Raw genomic sequence first — 17,058 nt, 5'->3', positions numbered from 1 at the left:
GTGACTTGAGGGTACTACCCCTACTTCATCACGGCATAAAAATTTTCGCGATTCAGTTTCATTTTAGATGTCTTTGGTTCAATTGTATTTTGTTGTTGTTTTGAACTTATTTTGAATTTGGTCTAAAATACAGACTTTCTATTTCTTAGTTTTTCGCATATAGCGGACGAACCGTGCGTCCTAGTGAAAATCTGATGAGAGTGATCTCAAAGAGAATTAAATTCTCTACAATTTTGTTTTCGTGCAATTTTTCTAGGATGCTTGGTTTGTGATCTACGCCTCTGCAAAGTTTAGCCTGTTCTGACTTCCCCCAATTGGGGTAAGTCAGGACAGGTCAATCGCGCTCAAATTTTTACCATAGGTTAAGAACCCTTATGGGAACCTACATAATAAATTTGATCCATATTGCTTCATTAGAAGGGGAGTAACAGCTGGTCAAAGTTGAAATTGCGAAAAATCATTCTGACTTGCCCCGGTGCACCTTATTTGAAAAAAGTGGCGTATTCAGAATTCTATTTGAAAGATACCAAAATTCCACGAATGACCCGTTTTTTTCTCAAAGTATACATACAGTAGTAAAAGTCTTGCTTAATTGACTTTCTTGTACCTATGTACTTTTCTTTTTTTGAAGATAGATAAAGGCTATACTTAGGTGGATAAGTATGGTGAATTTGCCCCCGAGAGCTTCAGGGTTGATATTTGCATGGAAGGTTGGTACCCTTGAGCACCTTCCGTCACGAAAGTATCAGACCCCCAGGCTCCCCGTTTTTGAGAAACCCCCCCTTTTCTAAAATTACAATAAACATTTTTTTCTCAGCCCCATGTGAACCGATTTTTTTAATTTTTTGGTATGTTGTAAACATCCATAAGAGGCATCCCCACAAAAATTTCAACCCCCTCCCCCCATATTTTCCCCTCAAAATGGCGTTTTTTAGTTTTGTTTGCCCGTTTTAGCAATGATCATGTTTCGGCACAAAAATGCGAATAGCATTTTTAAATGTATTTTTGACTCCTACAAAACATATATTTTTTTCAAAAAAAAATTTTTGGTGGGCCGTGGTCAAAAATTGAAAAAACCAACAGAGGGGGGGGGTCATTCCATGTCAACTCGACCAACGTTTTTGGGTCATGTCTTTCGATTTTGCTCAAATTTTTTTTACAATATCTACCCACCCAGTAAGTAAGAAAGCCGCAATCAGTTTGGTCCCAGCCCCCTCAGGGGGCGGGTGGGGGGCTTCCATTATTTTCACATTGTCTCGAGGTACTCAACTTCAGCAGCCCATTCCTCCAAAACTATGATACTTTGATCAAAACTGATTTCACAGTTCGAAAGTGCATTGAATTTTGAACTTTTCAAGTATTTTTAAATTTTCAAAAGTTGAAAGTTGAACTTTCAATTTGAAAGTTCGAATTTCAAAATGGCGCTGTAAGTGGGAGCTACCATTTAAAATTTTGAAAAAATTTCCATAGATGTACATTTTGATACTTTTTCGAAATATTCATGTTTTGAGATGGAACTCTTGACGGAGGGGGAGCACCCCCACCCCCAATTTTGGGTGAAACTTTCAAAAGAGAATCTGGGGCATGTGATATATCAAATTGTATGTTTTCGGCAACGCTGAATACGAATATGACGTCAGATTTTCGATTGGACCCCATCCACGGCCCCCAGCATCTCCCCAAAGGGGGTAAAAGTCCAAAAAAGCGTTTTGTTCGTGTGACATATGGAATAGTATGGTTTTGGTGACGCTGAATACGAATATAACGTCAGATTTTTGATTGGACCCGTCCACGGCCCCCAGCATCTCTCCGAAGGGGGTGACCCCCCCAAAAATGGTTACATTCATGTGACACATGCAATAGTATGTTTTCGATATCGCTGAACACGAATATTGCCTTAGTTTTTCGAATCGACTTCACCCATGGCCCCCAGAACCTCCCCCAATAGGTAAAAGTAAAAAAAAATTGTTTGGGGCCGTGGATGGGGTCCAATCGAAAATCTGACGTCATATTCGTGTTCAACGTTGCCGAAAACATACAATTCGATATATCACATGCCCCAGATTTTATTTTGAAAGTTTCACCCATAATTGGGGTGGGGGTGCTCCCCCTCCGTCAAGAGTTCCATCTCAAAACATGAATATTTCGAAAAAGTATCAAAATGTACATCTGTGGAAATTTTTTCAAAATTTTAAATGGTAGCTCCCACTTACAGCACCATTTTGAAATTCGAACTTTCAAATTGAAAGTTCAACTTTCAACTTTTGAAAATTTAAAAATACTTGAAAAGTTCAAAATTCAATGCCCTTTCGAACTAAGAAATCAGTTTTGATCAAAGTATCATAGTTTTGGAGGAATGGGCTGCTGAAGTTGAGTACCTCGAGACAATGTGAAAATAATGGAAGCCCCCCCACCCGCCCCCTGAGGGGGCTGGGACCAAACTGATTGCGGCTTTTTTACTTACTGGGTGGGTAGATATTGTAAAAAAAATTTGAGCGAAATCGAGAGACATGACTTTCAAAATCGCTTTTTTTTGGTTGAGTTGACATGGAATGACCCGGGGTTAAAAATGGATTCTGGTGTAAATCATTGTTTTTGGTAAACAAGGTGTCGTTTCCGTATGAATCGAACCCCCCAAACACGAATATGACGCCCAATCTTATGCTACCCTCATCCACACCCCTCCAGGACCTCTGCCACCTTTTCAATTTTTACTAAAACAAAAGTTGAGCTATTTTCGTAATATTGGTGTCGTTTCCAAATGAATCGAACCCCCTGAACACGAATATGACGTCCAATTTTATGCTACCCTCATCCACACCCCTCCCCAGTGCGTCTGTCCCCTTCTCAATTTTTACTATATCAAAAGTTGAGCTATTTTCGTAATATTGGTGTCGTTTCCAAATGAATCGAACCCCCTGAACACGAACATGAAGTCCAATTTTATGCTACTCTCATCCACACCCCTCGAGTGTCTCTGCCCCAACTCAATTTTCACTATATATTGAACGTTCAGATATTTTCAAAATGTTGGTGTCATTTCCATATGAATCTAACACACCGAATACGAATATGAAGTCCAATTTTATGCTAACCTCAACCACAACCCTATACGGTGCCTCCGCCCCCACCCAAGCCATAAATGTTTTCACCAACTGTGATCAATCTTCTACAAATAATTACTCGGGTTGTTATTACTTTTAAAAGTATATGTTTCGCGAAGGTTGAAAACTCGTAAAACAATGACCATCGCAAGGTTCAAACTTTAACATTCAAGTTTCGAGGTTTCCATTCGTGCCAAAATGACACCCAGCATTATGAAAATAGGTTTAGCATTTCAAATAATAAAAATTGTCGAGCCGGCTGTAGCCTGAAAGGCGATGGATGAGATTAGAGCTAAATTGGACTTCATATTCGTGTTCGGGGTGTTCGACTCATATAGAACCGACACCAACATTATGAAAATATCTGAACTTTCAATATAGTGAAAATTGAGTTGGGGGCAGACGCCCTGGGGAGGGGTGTGGATGAGGGTAGCAAAAAATTGGAATTCATATTCGTGTTCGGAGGGTTCGATTCATATGGAAACGATACCAACATTATGAAAATAGCTCAATATTTAATATAGGTAGTAGGAATTGAGGTGGAGGCTAAGGCACTGGAAGGGTGTGGATGAGGGTAGCGTAAAATTGGACGTCATATTCGTGTTCGTGGGGTTCGATCCATATGGAAACAATACCAACATTACGAAAATAGCTCAACTTTTAATACTCGTATAGTAAAAATTGAGAAGGGGGCAGACGCACTGGGGAGGGGTGTGGATGAGGGTAGCATAAAATTGGACGTCATATTCGTGTTCAGGGGGTTCGATTCATTTGGAAACGACACCAATATTACGAAAATAGCTCAACTTTTGTTTTAGTAAAAATTGAAAAGGTGGCAGAGGCGCTGGAGGGGTGTGGATGAGGGTAGCATAAGATTGGGCGTCATATTCGTGTTCGGGGGGTTCGATTCATACGGAAACGACACCTTGTTTACCAAAAACAATGATTTACACCAGAATCCATTTTTAACCCCCTCTGTTGGTTTTTTCAATTTTTGACCACGGCCCACCAAAAATTTTTTTTTGAAAAAAATATATGTTTTGTAGGAGTCAAAAATACATTTAAAAATGCTATTCGCATTTTTGTGCCGAATCATGATCATTACTAAAACGGGCAAACAAAACTAAAAAACGACATTTTGAGGGGAAAATATGGGGGGAGGGGGTTGAAATTTTTTGTGGGGATGCCTCTTATAGATGTTTACAACATACCAAAAAATTAAAAAAATCGGTTCACATGGGGCTGAGAAAAATTTTTTTATTGTAATTTTAGAAAAGGGGGGGTTTCTCAAAAACGTGGGGGGTCTGGGGGTCTGAAACTTTCGTGACGGAAGGTGCTCAAGGCTACCGACCTTTCATGCAAATATCAACCCTGAAGCTCTCGGGGGCGAATTCACCATACTTATCCACCTATAGCCTTTTGGCTTGAGTGAATTTTGACTCGATGGGGAGGCCTTAGAAACAAAGTATCCAAATAGACCCTCTTTTTTCCAGTTTTGTAAGAAATTACCTGTTGTTTTTTGTAAATATTTCAAAAACTCCTGTTTTTGGCCGATTACGTACGAAAGAAGCCCTGCTGTTGTCCATTTATTAAAAAAGACACTTACAACTTACGTACATTTTTCATACTGTGGATTCTAATGCATAACTACTATTGAAATTTCATTAAAAAAATTCAACGATAATGAAAATGAATGTAATACGAGTATAGTGTGAAATAAGTTGATTACATTAGGTACACCTACAATTAATTAAAACTATTCCTAGAGCCGCACATAACACGCAATTTATTTCACAAGTACATATGTACCGAACATTCGGCAAAGCTAGTCGCCTTCATCAGCGGTGAATAGAAACTAAAATAATATAATTGCGAGTAATGTGCGGCTCTAGTGTTTTTATTCAATCTTACACACGTAATAATTTTTTCTTCTTTTATGTACCCAATACCTACAATTAGAAATTCTGATAAAATTATGCAAATTTTATGGATAATATTTCTATAAAAATGAGTCCATAGGTACTACACATTATAGGTACTTAAATAATACTACATCTTAACAAAACCTAAAAATTTAAATTGAATTAGCTGCGAAGCAAAAAATTTCTGCCAATAGGTGATTGCATCGAGATATCGTAGATTTTGTGTCGAGTAGATAAATTTTTACCTCCGGAATTGCGCCGGGTGTTTGAAAAAGCTTATTATACCAGCTTGTTTTTTTTCACATTTTTCGGCCAGTTTTTTTATTTTACCTAATAGAATAAAAGTGATGAAAATAGAAAATGTTCAATGTTTTATTTTAAACAAAAAAAAAAAATGATTTGTTTTTTTTCGAACTCTGTGTGCAATCACACAAAAAAATATATTGTGTATACCTCTCCCATTTTCCGCTCATTTGGTCAATTTTGGTTGAAAATTGTTTTCTTTGGAATATGCTTACGCATTATAAAAGACGATGAACTAAACTACCGATCTGAATTTATACCAAATTCGTCAAATTTCTCTACATTTAGATATGTTTTTTTATTTTTTATTTAAAAAGTTGAATTGTGCCCTTTCGGAGGCCCCTGACACACCTTCTAATAGGTGACCTACATGACATACTCTCCCAGTATACATTTTTGAACACTCGGCGCAATTCCGGGTACACGATTTCGGTTATTTGACGCAATTGCTGGGTTGCCAAAATTTCATAGCATCTCATCACGAATCGATAGAGATGGTCTATACTCACAACGTTCATGGAACACAAGTGAACGGCTGACTGAATCGCATGTTCGATTTCGGACTTGTGATTATTTCGGTAAAGGAACTTCGATTAGATCCATGATTGATTACTTTGCTTTGATTGTGAAATGTTTTAAATTTTTCGAATAAAGAAAATAAGAAAAGTTGAGAATAGATGAAATTAGAGAGGACATGTATATCTATATGTGGAGTTGTGAATGGGTATTGCACCATGCAGTAAGGTAAATTTTTTGTGTGAATAGAAAATATATTTCCAGCCAGCAGTGATGGCAAAACTTTTTCATTTCAGTTCAAGTTTTTAGTTTTTTGTTTCAGTTTTATTTTTTTCAGTTCAAGTTTTCAGTTTCAAGTTTCAGTTTTATTTTTTTCAGTTCAAGTTTTCAGTTTTTAGTTTCAGTTTTCAGTTCAAGTTTTCAGTTTTTCATTTCAGTTTCAGTTTTAATTATTTCTTGACTCTTGAGGTTCAAAAAGAAATGACATTTTTTTATCTTCTTTCATGAATTAGAAGAGAATGATGAAAACTGGAGCTACAAAAAAATATTGTGATCTACCTTCTCTTGCCATCACTTTAAAAGCGCCAAAATGTTTGAAATTTTATTATTTTTTAGAAAAAACAAAACATCTTGAAAATTGCTTGAGCAGAATTTGTTGTTTCCAATCATGATATTTCATGATGTTGAACTACACTATCAATGATTGGGGAGGGATAGTGACTTCTTCATGAATGCTTCAACATTATGAAATGCCAGAAACAGCTGCAATTTGACAGTGTAAAGCTTTTCAAAGTGGTAGATAAGCCTATTTCGATACTTCTGCAGAAAAACAATTGTACCACTAACCTTTTGCGGGATGTAATTATTTGTTGACAAATATCGAGAAAGAATATCAACTTCAGCAGGAATTTGTCAAAACATTCAAAAGTTCAGAGTTGTGGTTGAACAACAGTTGAAAGTTTTTTACTGAATCTCAAATCCCCTGAATCCTGTAGTCATAAGCTAGACACAATCTCATGATTATAAACGACGACTTCTGCTCGTGCAATTTTCATGATGTAGAACTACATTATCTGTGATCGAGGAGGAATAATGACTTCTTCATGAATGCTTGAACATTATGAAATGCCATGGAGTGCTGCAATTTGACTGTGTAAAGCTTTCCAAAGTGGTAGATAAACCTATTTCGATATTTCTGCAGAAAAACAATCGTACTACTAACCTTTGTAGGATGTAACTATTTGGTGACAAATATCGAGAAAGAATATCCACAGAGTGATAAACAGATTTGATGGGTGGATTGTAGATTATCTGAACTTATGTGCTGTTAAAAGCATCTGTGTTCCTTTCAATTCTTGTTTCTGTCATTTCAAGCCTACTTGATAATATTTCCCATACTATGTACTTTGCATATTCATGCTCTGTTTTTTCGGGTTTTTATCGAGACAAGTGAATCAAATTTTCAAAAAATCGCTCTGGTCCACCATTTTCACACCTTTCATGATTTCATTTTGTGAAGGGTCTACCATCAATACGTTTATCCAAAAATGGAGCATGGGTCCAATTTTTTTATCCCAACTTTTTTGAAAATTTGACCCCCAAAAAGGGGTGGGGTGTTCTTTGGGGATATGCTTTCACTCATTCAGTACACCTAATGATACTATATCATTCAGTTCCATGATTGACCTTGTTCGGGTTTTTGCTTTCTCGGTTTTCAAGGAAAATTGAATAAATCGGTACGGCTTTTACGAGACAGCTTTAAGGGGCTGGGGGGCAAACTGTGGGTTAAAGTGATGCTTGTGATGATCTAATTCAGGAAATTGAAAACATTTTCACCCAACATCTCAGGATTAGCCTGGGTCTTTCAAGGGTTAACTACGTAATCAAAAAAGTATAATTCGAATCATCATATCAGTTTTGGGCCTTTTTTGGGACGTAGGGGGTTTGTATAAAAGCTTGTGTATTTTTTTGACACAAAGGATCTCATTTCCTGTGTAATCTCCCACTCTATAAATTTCGTCGCCAATTTTTCGTCAAAATTCAGGATATTATTTTTCTTTTTACCTACTCCTTCTTTACATGACAGAGTGGTCAGCTATGCAATCTATGCAACAGAAAGGAAACTACCATTTTTTTTTTTAAATTGAAATAATTTCAATTTGAGGGGAGAATTTTGATTCGTTTTGAAATTTTTATGCAAGAAATAGGGTTATACGTTTGGAAATGTTTTGCTATTTTTTTTTTTTTTAAATTGAAATATTTTTTTCAAATTTGAGGGATTTTGATTTTGTTTCATTTTGAAATTTGCATAGAAAAAAAAGATTTATTTTTTAAAATTTTCGCCCTGTGCGTTGGACTTTGTGAAAATCCTCGTCCAGCGCTTACATGGGCTTCCGCCGGCCCTGGTTCCATCAACGTTGTGAGTATAGACCATCTCCGAATCGACATAGATGCGCTGCAGCACCTGCTCAAGGGATTCGAATAATTCTTCAATTCGTCGTTCCATTCTTTGCAATACTTTTTGATCGTGTACAACTATTTCTCTTGTTATTTTTTCATCAATTCTAGTAATTTTAGCGACCTTTTCAAGCTTCATCCCATGTATACGAGTATTCTCACAAAATTGATAAGCTGATTTGTCAGCAGATTCTTCTTCGAATGAATTCTTTTCTATTTCATACTGCTGTGTGCTCTCAGCCAAATTGAGTTGGCGACGTTTTTCCGGAATTTGTTCCATTTCTTTAACAATGTTGGATGGCATTTTTCCAATATCTTGAAATGAAGGTACTAGCATCGCGTTATTTCTGTCTGTATTTACAATAACACTTTTTTCATCGCACAAACGCCTTCCACGTATTTTGTCACCAACAAACCGATACATCTGCTCGATCAGCTTGACTTGGAATGTCAGAGCAACCAATTCAGGGTCCTCCATGACGGCTCGTGTATCGCTAACAGCCAAACCATTGAGTAGATTATAAAGCACCATGCTAATGAGGAAGATGAAAAGAAGGAAAAACACATAACCAAAAGTAGAATTCGAGCCGAATGGTGTAGAAGAAGCTTCAAACTCGCCATTCATCATGATGATCGATTTTATAATCGATACAATCGGATTTTGCCAAGAATTGATAGACGTTTCATGATTTGTGCGACGAGCCGTATCAGTTTTCTCTCTGAACATGATGAAAAAGCTGTACGCGAATGATGCCACCAAAATTGAATAAAACGTGAAAAATTTCGCAAAATTTAACGCTACTTTTTTGAACATCTCGACGTAAATGGAAAATAATGGATTTTTACCTATTAACAATGTTAACTCGATCCAAGATGTCAGAATAGCAATTCCTGCCACTTCCGAGTTGTTTTCAGTTGCAAGAAGACAGCCAACACTCAAGATGATGATAATTTCTAACCAATTTTCTAGCGAACTGAGGTATATTTTGATTGAAACCTTAAACTGGCATAATTCTCGTATAATGAGTACGATATAAAATGGCAGCGTTATCCATCTCAACCACGATGATGTCTCGCATGGATTCGGAGATGTTTTATGATGTAATGTGACATTGTTTGAAAATAAACAGTCTTTAATTTGGAAGATATATGTACTCAGGAGCAAACAAAACGATAGATAGAATGCTAAATTGATGTAGTAATATCTTTTCACAAGACACCATTTCACAAAAAGGAAGCTTTTAGATAACGGATGCTTGAATAGGTTTCTCAACTCTGGTATTGATTCGATTTGATTAAAGAATTCCATTTCGCTATCTGTACTTGTCGAACTTTGGTCTACTTGTTTGAATAAGTGATAATCCAATTTAAACCCATCATAACCAATTTTATGATCATGACGATGGACCAAAAAAATTTCTTCTAGGGCAAGCGATGTCTTAGAATGTCTATCGTTATCTAAACGCGAGTGGTATTCTTCAATGCAGTCATCAAAATAACTTTCTATTATTGTTGCTGAAATCGAAGTTAAACAAGACTTGGCCTTACCTTTGAAAGGGAGATAGGCTCCCGCACGAAGCAGTTTCTTGACGGCAAATCTATATATTAAAATTATGACCGGATTCTTTTGACTCTGAGATCTCAGGAACGGCTGAACCGATTTTGCTCGGTGATGTCTCAAAAAAAAGCTTTTGACCCGTAGATGTGCAGGTTTTATTCAAAAGTTCTAAAAGTTGCGCCGTAAAGCTCAAAAAAGCTCAATAATTGATTTTAGCTTATACGTAGCGCATTCGACGTAAACACAGTAGTACGTATATTATACCTTGAAAGACCATCAAAAGAAGTCAAATGTTGAAGAAAAAAGTTCACAAAAAAGTTGTGCTTTAAAGCTCAAAAAGCTCAATAGTTGATATTAGCCTATATGTAGCGCATTCGATGTATACACAGTAGTACGATTGTTATACCTTGAAAGAGCATCAAAAGAAGTCCAATGTCGAAAAAAAAGTTTACAAAAAAGTTGTGCCATAAAGCTCAAAAAAGCTCAATAATTGATTTTAGCTTATATGTAGCTATGTAGTGTATTTGACGTATATAGAGAAGTATGTATATTATACCTTGAAAGAGCATAGAAAAAAGTCGAATGTTGAAGAAAAATGTTTACAAAAAAAGCTGAGCTGTAAAAAGCTCAAAAAAGCTCAATTATGACTGGATTCTTTTGACTCTGAGATCTCACCAACGGCTGAACCGATTTTGCTCAACGATGTTTCAAAAAAATCTTTTGACCCATAGATGTGCAGGTTTTAATCAAAAGTTCGAAAAGTTGCGCCGTAAAGCTCAAAAAGCTCAATAATTGATTTTATCCTATGTGTAGCGCATTTGATGAATACACAGTAGTACGTATGTTATGCCTTGAAAGAACATCAAAAAAAGTCAAATGTTGAAGAAAAAAGCTCACAAAAAAGGTGCGCTGTAAAGCTCAAAAAGCTCAATAATTATTGATTTTAGCCTATTTGACTCTGAGATTTCAGCAACGGCAGAACCGATTTTGTTTGATGATGTCTCAAAAGAAGCTTTTGACCCGTAGATGTGCAGGTTTTTATCAAAAGTTCGAAAAGTTGCGACATAAAGCTCAAAACAGCTCAATAATTGATTTTAGCTTATACGTAGCGCATTCGACGTAAACACAGTAGTACGTATATTATACCTTGAAAGACCATCAAAAGAAGTCAAATGTTGAAGAAAAAAGTTCACAAAAAAGTTGTGCTTTAAAGCTCAAAAAGCTCAATAGTTGATATTAGCCTATATGTAGCGCATTCGATGTATACACAGTAGTAGGATTGTTATACCTTTTTTTTTTTTTTTTTTTTTTGACATTTTTTTATACTGGGCGTGTATAATTGCCAGGATTTTTACGCCCAGTTTCGAGAGGTTAGTCTAGATTTGGTTTGAAAGATTGATTTCTTTGATGTATTTAAGAATGTTTTCCATCTGTTTGATGTTGTCAGGAATTGTAGGGTTGAGGTCTGAAATGTTTAAGGATTGGCGTTTTGTTTTAAGGGAGGGACAGTAGAATAGAAGGTGTTGAGTGGAGATTATTTCAGAGTTACAGAATTGACAGGTAGGTTTAGGAGCTTTGGTGTACAGATGGCTGTGGGTTAATTTGGTATGACCAATTCGGAGGCGGGTGATTATAATTTCTTCTGATCTGTTTAGGTGGCTAAGGTGCTTCCAAGGGAGGATTGATTTTTTGTGGGTAAATAGTTTGTGATTTGTTTTTGAGTTCCATAGATTTTGCCAATTGGAGTTTTGGATGATTTTTAGAATGTTAATAACATCATCATGGGTCACAGAGAAAATTTTAGAGGGGGTAACAGCTGATTTAGCTGATTCATCTACTGCCTGATTTCCTTCAATGCCTACATGACTTGGGACAAACATAAATTTAATAATTTTGTCAGTAGTCTGACTTGAAAGAGCATCAAAAGAAGTCCAATGTCAAAAAAAAAGTTTACAAAAAAGTTGTGCCATAAAGCTCAAAAAAGCTCAATAATTGATTTTAGCTTATAATCTATATATTAAAATTATGACCGGATTCTTTTACCAATGTACGAGTATGTAGATGGTGTTGCAGATTGAATCATTTTAGTCGAGGCTTTAACAATCTTAGCAAACAGCAAAAGAATTAGTGAGATTTTTGGTGATTTCTGATAAAAAAAAATGATTTTTTTTTTACTAAAAAACAAACAATTTTGTAAATATTTAAAAAAAACATGGTGAAAAACATGAAACATTGTCAATTTTAGCAAAAAATAGCTATTTTGGTAGTTATCAACAAAAAAAATTATGTACTTTTTTTGTGCTTATTTTTTTCACTTTTATTAGGTAACTATAGGGTAAAAAACGAGTTTTTTTTTTGGTATTTTTGGTAAGAGTTTGCAATGTTGCCAAAAAGTGAACATTTTTGTAAACGTTAAGAAATGAAACCAGGACTTTTAGCCAATTGTTGGAAAGAAAGGTAATACCTACTTTTTTGAAATTTTTATTGAAAAATGGGACATTATTTTGATTTTTGATGAGAGTTATTGAGTGTTTTTAGAATACGTATTTGGAGAAAAAGTGATGCTTCAGAGTAATTTTTGATGATAAAAGTTGAAATTAAAAAGGGGACATTATCTTTCACATTTTTGGGGAAAGCAAGAATCACAATGTTAGCTAAGAGAGCTTTTTGAGAATTAGATATAAGCAAAGAAACGCCATTTCATGACCTTTCAACAATTATGTATTGAGAAGAAAGTTGAACTTTTTAGTGATTATCAATCAACAATTTCTGGCAAAACAGATAGAATTTTGAACAATTTTTTGGGGAAAAAAGTAGGATAACGACTTTTTACAAATTTTATTAAAAGCAAGATTTTTTAATCAATTTTTGCCAAAAAGAAAAATTTTTACAATTGAAAAAAAAAAGCTTTTTGACGATAATTGTCAAAAAAAATACCTTTTCGCAATTCTTTTTGAAAAAGCTAAGCTCATTTTTTCAAATTCCTATGCTATATTTTTAGAGAAGATAATTCTTTGATTTCAAGAGGTTCCAAAGCTGATTTCAAAGTTGAGGAAGCGTTAAAAAATTTTATATGTATAGAATTCAATGGTATGAATATGCAGGCACTCAATGTACACATGGGATTATAAGCTTTATGAGAACATATGGTACTTTAATACATACAAAGTTCAAAAGTTGATTGCAAAGTTTGTGGAGGTGCAGAATTGGACCCCAGTGTCAAGCTGCAAAGAAAATATGGATGACCTGCCATTTTTACAGCCAAAATTATAGGAACGACACTATTAGATCAATCACTGAAAACGTGTTTAATAATCAACTTATTTGCCTTAATGCGAAAAACGCATGTGTTATCAGCACAAACAGCTTCGACATAAAAATATTATTCTTATTGTTAGTTCCAAAAAATCAAAAAGTTGCATGAAAAGTCGAGCGAAAGCTCAAAATTCGAATACATTTTTAAATACCTGCCCGTGTACCTATTTTTTCCCAGTAGTTAAAGAATTTGCACTAATTTAAAAAAATTAATAACAGTGAAAAAAATTGTGATCATTCTAAGTAGGTATTAAAGTTACTGAGGATTTTAAAAATAATATACAATTACGTTTTGAAGAATCGCGCAGTATGCGCGATTAACGGGTTTGCTAGTTTATTTTTAAGTTTCATCGCGTAATAAAGAGCCGTCATTCCACATCTGTCTGTATAATTTGTGTTTAGTTCGTAAACATCTTGGCTTAATTCTTTCAAAATTTCATGGTGACCGTTGGTAGCATTAGATTGCGCTGCAGATTGACGTAGCTGCTGATCCCGCATACCCTGTAATACCGCATGCAAAACCGATCCTCCTTCATTAATGTGCAATTCAACATCGGGTGTGTATAACATCAGTTTCTTAAAAATTTCACAGTAACCTCGGTGTGCGGCCATCATTATTGCCGTTCTTGGTTCATATTCCGGGAGACCGAAATGATCTCTAGCCACGGTATTTAATTCGATTTTCCTATTCAGCAGCTCATCCACAACTTCGATGCAATTATTTTGGCAAGCTACATGTAAATATGTCATGCCATATTCGTCACGGTTATCATTCAGTACTTCTAAGCTAACATTGGTGACTCGGTTTAGAAATAGTTCAGGTACACCTCGACGTAGGTAAAAATATAAAAGCTCTGACAGCTTGTCCCATGATAGTGTTGGAAGGTGTACTTCTAATTCAGGATATCTCTGCAATATTATTTCGCGGCTAGTGACAATGCATCCACTGGGATCTTGTTGAAATGTCTTGTCCACATCGAAGAACTGGATGAACACTTTGCTGCTTCAATGCTTCCTTGAAGCAGTTCCATGGGTAAATGGTGATCGTCCAAATCCTCAATATCAAATGTTTGAGCATACGAGTCAGCCAGAAGTGTCATCGCCTCAACGTCGTTTTCTGTCACAGCTATTCGCATAATATTTGTCTTCGCATTTTTTTCATCTGTTTTGGCTGAACGTTCATGTAACCAGATACATGTTCTCATATCTTTGTTTAAATTGTTGAAAATTTCATGTATTACCAATTTACCAGTCGCTTCATCTTTATACCATGTTCTAGCGCCTCTTTTGACGAGTAGAGAAATGAATTCTTTCGGCTGGGTTCGATTAGCAATATCTAATAATGTACCGTTGAGTGGTACTCCGAACAAGGTTTCTGCATGGTAAACGTAATCCACGTCTATGTCATCACATTCCAAAAGTTTCTTGAAACCGCGGGAATCGCCCGTCATGAGGGCACACAACAGCTGTTCTTGATTCATCTTTTGATTTGACAAACACTGATCACAGCTATTATACTGAATCCGGTAAGTTGCACGAAAAAAAAAATATGAAACAGAAGTACGTACAAACGCGATCAATACTTGTATACACAACCTCACAGACACGAGTACTAGGCATAATATCAAATGTTATGCAGGAGTATGGAGCACCGCTGTGCATTTTCGCCGAAAATGCGTGACTGTACCTTTTCAGTGTGCGTGAGACGTCTGCGAACCAGCCTATTGTTATTATGCTTCTTTTATTGTACTGATTAAGGGTACACTACAGGCCGATTTCAAGGTTCCACCTATGCAACCTTCAATGCCGTGAAAACATCTACTTATGTCACTATGTGCAACGGAATCATTAGATTATAGACACTGGAACTACAAGATGAACAACTGGTGGGCACAGACGTTAGGGGATCCGGTAAAAAGTTATTTCATTGCCCTTACCGCGCCAACACCCGCGTCGTCCATTAGGGAAACGATGATCAGCGCCTCTAGCGAGTAAACCACTGAAACTATTACTTCCCCTTGCCGCGCCAACACCCGCGTCGTCTAGTAGCCGCCAGTTGGAAAACGACGATCAGCGCTTCTACAGGTACCGTTTGGAAAAACTTTTCACGAAATTTTACGTGATTCCCCTTACCGCTGTGACCTGCAGTTGTTCATCTTGTAGTTCCAGTGTCTATACATTAGATGAACGACTTTAAATCATGAACTGGTGGTGCATAGTGTTTTTTTGTCCACCCAAAAAATTTATTGTTCTCCTAATTCTATACCTGGTCGACGTCTATACCTAACAATCGATATAATGGTCAGGGTTTTATTGTATTTAGAAAATGTTCTCGTAGTACACAATATAATACACAGACATACTGCACTATATAGACAGTGTAGAGGAAGACGAAAATCTTCAATGGCAAATATTTCAATTCCCGTGTCTCGCAGTGGTCCTCGCTTAGTTCCATTACGTAGAGTGCGCGCATTGTCACAGACTCTATAAAAACGAGTCTACTATACAGTAAGTTAAACAGAGAGTAAAGGAAGAAATTGCGTTTTTAATTTTTACACAAAAATGGAAGGGTTTTTAGCTATTATGTATAAGACATTATTTTAAGAGAATTTAATTATCTTTTTTTTGGTATTAAAAAAAATAGTTTTGATAATTCCCAATGCCAAAAATTCAATTTTCATTTAACCGTTTCTACCCGTTTTCATTATTCCGCGACTTATTTTTAAAAATCCACCAAAAATACATCGTAAAACCCAATTTTTTCAATTGTCTTTATATTCAGCATCTTCTCCTACATGAATATATGTAATTACCACATTTGTAGATTCAATACTCGCGGAGGTATTCCATTAATTAGGTCAAGTAATGCAATGACTGATGATATACTCGTAAATGTAGATGAAGTGATTTTTATTTTTTACATTACTGGTAAAGAAATTCCAATTTCCAATTTTTTACAGACACGAAAGCGGAAGGGTTTTTTGCTATTAATGTGTAAAACATTACTTAAAGAAAATTTAATTTCCTATTTTTTGGTACCAAAAAAATTGAATTTTGATTTATTTTTATTGAAATGAGAACAATATTTTTTTTTCAGTGTGTCAGACGAGGTAGGTACCTAACTCAAATTTTCAGTTTTAATTTGTTCAATTGAATTTCAAAAATGGTCATCGTTTTTCTACAAGATGTTAGTTTTGAATCATTGCTGAAAATTTTTTTAAGTAGAAATTTTCCAAGTACCTACCTAGTACCTACATACCTACAAGAGCTTAAAGGGTATGAGTATGAATACAGCCTCAGAGCATGAAGCATATAGGATAAATGCGTTTTTCCCCTATTGAGGAGGCGGGGAATCGAAAATGAAGGAGTTTGGAAAAATTGTTGTCTGAACAATAGACATCAACTAAAGAAAGTGGGATTTCCTATTGATTGGTAAGTATACATTTTTTTCAATTTCATACAGAAATGGTAATTTTCAACACACAGATCTTCATGCATGTCAACTTTGAAAATTGAATAAAAATTACGAGAAATTTTCAGCTTCCACATAGGTATATTTCAATTTTTAGTAAATCATAATGTGCAGAATTCACTGAAAATTTCGAGCAATTTTATTTTAAAGTTGGATTGGATTTTCAAAGCGTGTGATCAACTTTTTACAACCTTGAGCTTCAAAAAGTTTATAACAACAGCATGTAAGTGTTGTGCTAGTGCTTTGAATAAGAAAATTGAAAAATTGAAAATTCATTTTGAAGAGGATAAAATTCTGCACATTATGGTTTATGATTTATTAAAATATGTAAGTACTTATTTGTTTTCTGAAAATTTCGCGTAATTTCAATTCAAAGTTGACATGCATAAAAATCTGTCCATAAAAATGAAT

The sequence above is a fragment of the Planococcus citri genome, chromosome 2, assembly GCF_950023065.1.
Source record: "Planococcus citri chromosome 2, ihPlaCitr1.1, whole genome shotgun sequence".
NCBI classification, from domain to species: Eukaryota; Metazoa; Arthropoda; class Insecta; order Hemiptera; family Pseudococcidae; genus Planococcus; species Planococcus citri.
This window is presented reverse-complemented; position numbering follows the sequence as displayed.